The sequence below is a fragment of the Pelmatolapia mariae genome, linkage group LG6 (assembly GCF_036321145.2).
Source record: "Pelmatolapia mariae isolate MD_Pm_ZW linkage group LG6, Pm_UMD_F_2, whole genome shotgun sequence".
Classification (NCBI taxonomy): domain Eukaryota; kingdom Metazoa; phylum Chordata; class Actinopteri; order Cichliformes; family Cichlidae; genus Pelmatolapia; species Pelmatolapia mariae.
The window spans coordinates 3,682,869-3,691,629 of record NC_086232.1 but is presented as its reverse complement, the minus strand read 5'-3'; positions in this window follow the sequence as shown (position 1 = coordinate 3,691,629).

Genomic DNA, 8,761 nt, shown 5'->3' with positions numbered 1-8,761 from the left:
AGGTGATGGAGCCAATCAAAAGGGCTCAGAGAGATTGAGCTCATGTGGCAGCAGGGGCTGTATTAAGACTATAAAAGGTCTCTATATTGGTTAGAATTAAGATTATTTTTACTTTTCCAGTTCATGTGGACTATATTCATCTCTATAGTGATATCATCTAAGTCGCCCAATAAGCAAACTGAAGGGAAGGCTGGAATGTTACATTTCAGACACTTTGATAAGTCTTCACCAGTGTTGGATAAGTTACTTTAAATTAGTAACTTAGTTACATTACTAGTTACTTTTATCAAACGTAACTCAGTTACTCCAAGTTACTCCTTACTTTGAAAGTAACTAGTTACTAGGGAAAGTAACTTTAGTTTTACTCAGAATTCTCTTGTTAATGTGTTGCTTCCCTAACTGGATACCCAGCAAGATTGCCAATCTTCTAGCTTGCTTACATGTTAGCACTATCCTGCCACAAGTGCACTGTGCCACCTACCAACAGAAAGGAAAAAATAATGTGCATATTTCCACGAGAGAAATCCCACGCCTGGACCGTCGTCGACTGCCGCCATGATTCTAGCCTACGTCACAGCGTCACATGTGCTTTTAACATCCAATACGAAAACTGCAGTCGTGGTGCTTTCGATTGTACTCAGAACTCGGAAATTCTGCCTTCCGAGTAGGAAGATGTAGGTAACTCCAGACTGCAGATGAGCTGCATACAGGGCTGGACTGGGACAAAAAATCGGCCCAGGCATTTTGACTAGAGCCCACCATTATAGGAAAAAACACAAAGCCTTTGAATGAAAACAAACGCTGTTGTGACAGTGATGTACACTGTCTTGTTGGTATATATGTATCAATCAATCAATCTTTTGTTGTAAGATTCAGATAATTATTTGTTAAAAGCTAGATATTTTAAATGAGAATAAGAAAGAAAAGTATTTCTTTGTGCTCCCTTTTCCGTTTTAATGCCCTTCCTGGCCCCCCTGGCAAAACTTTGCTAGACCCGCTGTTACCAGCTGTCTGCTACGTAAAAAAAGGATCCTGGTGTTATTTGTCTGTCAGAAACAGTTCATAACTTCCCTTCAACTCATTCATGTCACCTAAAAGGTAAACATGTTTCTCCATCACCTGTTCAGCTCTGATGATTCAGTAAGGACATCTCCTGGTTTCATCATCATGTTTCCCTCTCACCACATATCTAAACCGATATCATGACCAGCAGCTTTTACAGCTGTGGCTCCAGCAAACATCAGCTGATACTAGAAATTAATATTAAATAAATTCTAACAACAGCTTATCAAGCTTAAACGTGCTGCTGTTGTTTAGCGCGACCTCCGCTGGTTTCCTCTTTCTGGCGCAAAGTGGGCGATAAACAAACAAGAGAGACGGGACTTAGGACAGAAAAGCCGATCCGCTGATCGTTGATCAGTTTCATGATTGAAGTAGCAACAGGAGAGGGAGGGGAGAGAATGAGAGAAGACGAGCCAGCAGAATAACACCTTTGTGTCTTTTTTCATTCTAGCTGAAGTCCGGGACAAATCGCGATCCTTTTCAGCTCAATACGAAACGCGTAATATTTTCTCTGAATACAAGACGATTCCATTTTTTACGTGACGGTTGGCAACTCTACTAACTAACCTTATGAACGAAATACAGTTCACTATCAGTAACAACATAGCACCCACGAAGCTGTATAGAAACTCCGTCATGCTAGCTAGTACGCAGTACGAGTTATTGTAACTGACTGTAAAAAGTCAGCACAACGAAAATAAACTCCACCTAAACTTGGTTTATATCTGACCCAGATAGACTGCAGGTCATAACTTCTTACCTGAAGTTCAGTTCACCTGATACTCGGACCGGCGGCCGCCTCTCCTGCTCCTGCCTCCCCTTTCCCTCATCCACCTGCTGGCCTCCACCACTTGCTAATGGCCTGTATTGTATAGCGCTTTTACTTTGTCCCTAAAGACTACTTTACACTACATTCACCCATTCATTCACACACTGGTGATAGCAAGCAACATTGTAGCCACAGCTGCCCTGGGGCGCACTGACAGAGGCGAGGCTGCCGGACACTGGCGCCACCGGGCCCTCTGACCACCACCTGTAGGCAACGGGTGAAGTGTCTTGCCCAAGAAACTGTCGGATCCGGGGCTCGAACCGGCAACCTTCCGATTACAAGACAAACTGCCAACTCTTGTGCCACGATCGCCCACATATGATCTGTTACTGAATCTGTGGAAGCGCCGCGATGCCACCACCAAACAATTGAGTTATTTTTACACATCTGCCAGCATCTGGCCAATCCACCACCTTTCATTGTTTATACCGTTATGGAAAAACAAAAAAACCCCCAAAACATTGGCACATCAAAACGAAAAATCACCATCAGCCCACCGAGTCCAGCTATGGCTGCATATGTGTTTAGTAGTAGTGTAGGAGTAGTGTTTAGTCTTTTTGTAGAGGGCTAGCAAAACAGCCGTTTTCGAGGGCATTGCCATATTGGAATCTCGACTTCTCCAATGAGGCTAACCAGAACACCGTTTACTCGAGTGTGACATTATTCCCAGGTCCGTGTTCCGATTTCCGAGGTAAGTCGAACACAACACACAAAGTAACGAATAACGACCCTATCTAAATCCCAGTAATGATTAAAACGTTCCTGATTTTGGCATAATAACTAGTTACCATGCTCGTTACCACAATAATAACGTAGTTACTGTAATGCGTTACTTAATAACACTGGTCTTCACATATCCAGCGCCAAAACCTGGTGAACAGAACTAAAGATTGTGGATGTAATTGTCAGCCCAGAAACTTTAAGATTTGTTGAACTCCATCCATCATCACTAACGTTACCTACCATCAGTCTATCAATTACATGTTTCTTTCTGCCTCTCTACTCTCATATGCTTTTCTCCACATCATCTCACACAATTTCCCTCTATTATTTGCCTATTAGGTCACTGTCCATCTGTCCAACCCACATATGATCTTTCTCTCTGTCCATTTGTCTGTCTTTCACATCATTTGTCTATTGCAGCTCATATGAATCTTTCTTTTCTGTCTCTATCCAGCTGTCAATCCCTCTGTTATCTATCTATCTCTGCTTTCTTGAGGCTTTTTAGTCTTTTTCCTGCTCTGAGAAATCACGGCCTTGATCCCTGTAGGGAAATTTGTCCTGATAAAATGTCACTCTCGAACACTCACATGCAAACTTACCCACAAACACTAAAGCACACACGCACTCTTATACACACAAGTACACACATACACGTATCCAAAAAGCCTGTATTTGTCCTAATAAAACGTCAAGCCGGCAGCAAAATGAACTGTAATGACTTTCAGGCTGTACTAATGGCCAATAAATCCTGGATTAGGACGCTCACACGCACTCCCCCTCTCTCTCACACACATGCACACACACACACACACACATGCAAACACACCCACACAGGGTCATGTTTCATGGCGTGCTGTGCTGGGTTCATTCAGGAGTCAGATGGGTAAAGTTTTAAGCTGTTTTCAGCTCTTAATGACTGTTGTGCTGACTTTTATAATAACAGCATGGAAAGGAATCAGCAGGAATTAGCATGCTAGGATCATTTAAATCAATGATTCATGATGACTGAGGCTGGAAGCCATACACACTCGCTTTCTCACACACATGCATATCACACACACACACGCATACAGCATTCACATACACAAATGCTTCCATCAGAGAATTTCACTTTATGACAGTTCAGAGTCATTTTCCGGCTAAATGTACAAAATAAAATCCCGGAAGCAGTGTCTCCGTCGTCTTTCATTATCAGCCCAGTGATGGATTCATTTCATTGCTTTATTTTAGACAGAATCAGCAGGATAAGGTGCAAATGAGAGGGGAAATTGTGTATGAGGGATGTTTATGGAGGATTTCTGCAGTATTAGATGATATGTGGGGGAGAATGATCAGTGAGATGGCGCAGAGAGAGAAAAGGTCATCAGTCATGATACAGCTGTCTTTGACTCAAATGACTTAGAATCAATATTACTAGAACTTTATCTGCTGTAGATACATTGAACTCAAATGAGGCAACATCATGTTCATTATAAACCATGATGAACCTTTTGTAACCACCGAGATTTTTCTGTTCAGGAAATGACAGTATGTCCCAGCCGATATGTAGTGCTTTAAGTAGGACTAGTTCTTAAAATCCATAGTTTGTGAAGCTTTTGACTTCAAATTTTAAATGTTGGTGAACAGCAACTGCACCTCACAGCTGGACGCATTTGATGATATTAGAACTAAAAGCTCTTTGGAACACTGTCATGCTCTAATAATGTGATTTATCAGGAGCACTTAATAAAATAAAGCTTGTAATCAGAAGATCGTAGAATATGATGATTTTTTTTATTGTGTTGTTTTAAAATGATAGTAACAAAAAAGCAACATAAAGCTTTGCACTTAAGCTTCTTGCACCTTAAGTGCAGATGTTCTGACATGGGATGAAGAAAATATTTCTTGTTCTTCTGACTCTCATTTTTTTCAAAGATTGCTCTTTTTGCTTTTTAATGTGATATCATTTTAAGGAAATTTGACAATTTGACAAAACTAAGATAAAAAGAAAATGCTTCATTTTAATAATGTGAACTATGATATTAAAGAACTGACCTAAAAAAAATTCAAAAAGACACCTTTCTATTTTATATTAACAGTTTACTTTGAATAGACGGCTACAACAGGGCGCTTTCAAATTATTCACTAGAATCATCCTCTTACAATCTTTCAGGAAATTTTGAGTTGGAAAGTGTTTTTCTTTTGTTTGCTCCATTTTTTAAACATACAGAGAATTAATAAAATTGTACATTTTTCTTTTAGTGCTACCAGATTAATAGAGGAACATTAAAACAGAAGGGACAGATGACAGATTGAGGAAAAATATTCACAACTAGATGTTTCTAAAAAATACAACGACAGCTGAAACAGAAGATTCTGAATTTTGTTTTATCATGCTGCACTGGTCAGAAAGGTGCTTGTATGCTACTTTGTTGAAACCTCAAAGGACATCCATGGTTTTCCAGTTCCATTTACATCACATTACTTTACAGCCAGTGTTCTATTAGTTGCTGTGTAACCAAAGCAGCCTCTTTCTGTGCCCTACATAATGGCTGAAATCGGTACACACACATTTTAACGTAAAGGAGGAGATAAAGCACTATTTTTTTTAACTTGTTGAACTATTTAGTTTGCATGTAGGACAGTGGATTTGGAGAAATCTGCTCAGTCAGTTTATGAATGCTGTTTAGACCTTGATGCTTTATACAACACTGTAGGGGTTTTCCACTGAATGCAGCAAAGAGAATTCATAACTGAATTGCAGAGGGAGACTTAGACAAAGAGGTATGCAATGATGGCCATGTGGAGGAAACATTTGTGGCAGAGGAGGATACAGAGAGACTGGAGGAGGCGCCTTAAGCTGAAGGAGAGCAGAATGATATTCACTGTCACCCGCTGTGGGAGAAAAATAACATTCAGGATCTCAGAGAGAAAAGGAGAAAGAGAGAAGCCAAGAAAATAACTGGGACCAGAAAAAAAGAGTTCTTGCTACAAGGATTGCAGTTTTTTTGCCCGACATATGAGTTCAAGTTCCAGTTATTAATTTATCTTGTTAATAAATTATTGAATTAACATATAATGGGTGCTGTATAATGGTGCTATAAATAATATACCAGTAAGCATAAAAATCACAAAGCTAAAAACAAGAAAACAAAAAAGAAAATGAACATTAATATCACATTTAGATAATTTTTTCCAGCAGCTAGGCTGCCAGTCCTCGCACATCACCCCTATTCTTGCTGTCCTTCACACTTTGAGATAACTGATGTTGTCAACTGTGCTATATATCTCCTTTCCCTCCTGTGACTGTAGAATAGGTAAAGCTTGTCTGCACTTTTTAATAATGTACTTCAGTTGTTATTGCTTTATTATTGTGAGATTGTATTAATGTTTTAATGAAAAGCATTTCCACATTTCAAACACAGCGTGAGCCTTCTTGTTGGCTGGCCTTTGAAGCGTGAATATTACATGTTGAACTGCACAGAAATTTAATCTAAGAGCACAGCAGCAGAGGCAATAAAAACGTAGTCATTGCAATGTAAGTCACAGAGAAGAAAACACTGCTTTTAGCTAGTTTGAAGATAAATATTAATGTAAGGATTTTATGGAACTTGTTTTTCTTGATAAATATTAATATGCTTTGAAGGTTAAAAGTTCATTGTGCTTGGGGAGAGTAATAATGACACAGGCTGTGTTTGATTCATGTAAATGCAGCAAAGTGCAAAGGGCTGCATGAGCTGGAATAGTTTGGTCAATCACAGTAACCCACACAGCAATAATTCAACAAATGAGGAATCGGTTTCTCAGTAAAAGTATTTTGTTGTGGAGATGTTATGAAATTACACAATGTGATCAATTTAAAACTGCTGGCTAAGGGTAAACGTAAATTCAGTAAAATTATAATTCACATCGGCAGTAATGACACCCGGTTACGCCAATCGGAGGTCACTAAAATCAATATTAAATCGGTGTGTAACTTTACCAAAACAATGTCGGAATCTGTAGTTTTCTCTGGTCCCCTCCCCAATCAGACCAGGAGTTAATGATGGGAATTCCAGCTCTTTTTAGAGAACCGTCTGTTTCAGCTCGGCTCACTAAAAAGAGCCGGCTCTTCCGGCTCCCAACCGGCTCCCAACCGGCTATTCAGATTGTTTTGTTGCTTTAATTAATTTATTATCAACAACAATATAAAATTATGCACAAAAGGAAATACTAATGTAAAAAACAAACAAACGTGGTTTTATTTATATATGTTTATATATAAATATATACGCTGACCCCTAGAGACAAAGCATGTAAAAACTCCAAAGCACGTACAAACTCCGAAGCATATACGAACTCCAAAACGCATTGCTAGCGTTAACTGAACTTCCAAAACAAAGCTACCTAGATCACTTAAATTACACAATTGAAAGCATGTTTATTGTTTGTGTATTTATACCGAAGCACTCATATATATTTAAATAGTTTAAAAAAAAAAGTTAATTTACCTGTTACTACCACACACCAAATCCTGTCATTGGTACTTCCTGGCTTGTGTAGCCACTACGGGTGGCTGTAGCTCAGGAGGTAGAGCAGGTCACCTTCTGATCAGAAGGTTGGTGGTTCAATCCCTGGCTCCTCCAGTCTGCATGGAGTATCCTTGGGCAAGATACTAACCCCAAGTTGCTCCCCGATTCATCCATCGGAGTGTGAATGTTTTTAGAAAAGCACTCAGAGTCAGTGCTTGCGAGAATGGGTGTGGTTGTTGTATACAGTGCTTTGAGTACTCCGTGAGAGTAGAGAAGCGCTATATAAGAAGCAGTTCATTGACCATTTACTAGGGTAACAAAAGCACAGCACTTCGTGCTCTGTTTTGTTTTTTGGAGTTTATACATGTTTTGGAGGTTTCACATGCTTCGGAGTTTGTACGTGCTTTGGAATTTGTACATGCTTCTGAGTTTTTATGTGCTTCTGAATTTTTACGTGTTTTGGAGTTTGTCTGTCCTTGGGAGTTCGTACGTGTTTTGGAGTTTGTACGTGCTTTGTCTCTAGGGGCCACCGTAAATGTGCTTTTATTTATTCACTCCACATAAAATGTAATAAATAAATCATATAATACAAAAACCAACTATTTACATTTCAACTTTTAACTATTTAAATTTTCAGCTTTTTCCTTTTAAACATATTTAAAAGTGAAACAACACAAAACACTGCAAACCACAACACAATTAAATATAAATAAAAATATGAAAACAAAAAGAAGATGCACATTCTCTGTCATATGGGCCTGCATGAATAAACTTTCTGAATCCTTTATCATCCGCAACTGAAAATAGTTGTGGATGATTACTATACTTTTCTAATGTGATGTTGTTGTCCCTGGCTCTCTTTCTCTCTCTTTCCCTCCTGCTCTGTTCCTGTGCTACTGCAGTGTAACTACCGCCCCTCCCCTCTCTTGCCAGCGCAAGCACAAGGCTCGCATGCGGAGTGAAGTGAAAAAAAGTGAGAGAGAGAGGATGAGAGAAAGAAAAAAAACCCATGGCTCCGCATAAGGAGCCGGTTTGTGTCGTTCACTTCAAAGAGTCGGCTCTAAGAGCAGTTTTGTTCGTGACCGACACATCACTAGTAATTAGTCCAAAGACTTCATTTTTTTAGATGAAGAAGTCTCCCAGTTCTTAGGCTTGACCTCACCTGAGACACTTCCTACATCAGTGCTGCTGTCCAGCCTGTTGGAAGCCCAGCTGTGCCACCCGCCCAACCTTCTCCTCACCTGCCTTATTGTTGATGGGGCTATAGACTGAGGATGAGAGGCCTACTTCCACAGCTCCACACCGCTCCCTGTTCCAGGATGAAGGAGGGCTCCTCCTGTTATCAGTCCAGGCCCCGGCCAGAGATCAAACCTAAGTCTGCCTCTGCTATAAGTACAGTAAACTTGTTTTTGAGTGCTCTTTTGGAGCACGGTGCCAGCTCAGCATCCTTTGTAACCTGAGTATTCTGAATATGGGTCGCACAGGTGTCCTGTGCAGCCACAGCCCCAGCTTGATGTGGTGAAGCCAACTCAATAAAAGCCAGGAACCCTGAACCTGCAGAACTTCCAATGGAACCTGAATTTATCCATAAAACCTTAAAACCCTTTCCATCTGAGCCAGAGCCCAAGTCCTGAGTTGCATGCGCTTCTTAAGCCAG